Raw genomic sequence first — 276 nt, forward strand, 5'->3', positions numbered from 1 at the left:
CTTGTGCTCTCTGTCCTCCTCCTGTCTCTGTCAGCTGTCTGAGATATACTCAGTCTGGACTCGAGCCCAAAGCTCTGCTCTGCTGATGTGACTGGACAAATTAGCGTTACTCCTGCTAATATATTCAAACCGCTGCCGAGCGGCTGCAGAGGACATTGAGCAGTATTAGAAATGATAGCCCTGACTGTCAGCGATGCTAACCACTCCTGAAAAGGTGACAGCACATTTGGCTGCTATTTGCTGGGGGAGAGAAAAAAAAACACCTACGAGTTTAAC

Source organism: Lates calcarifer, linkage group LG17, assembly GCF_001640805.2.
Source record: "Lates calcarifer isolate ASB-BC8 linkage group LG17, TLL_Latcal_v3, whole genome shotgun sequence".
Classification (NCBI taxonomy): domain Eukaryota; kingdom Metazoa; phylum Chordata; class Actinopteri; family Centropomidae; genus Lates; species Lates calcarifer.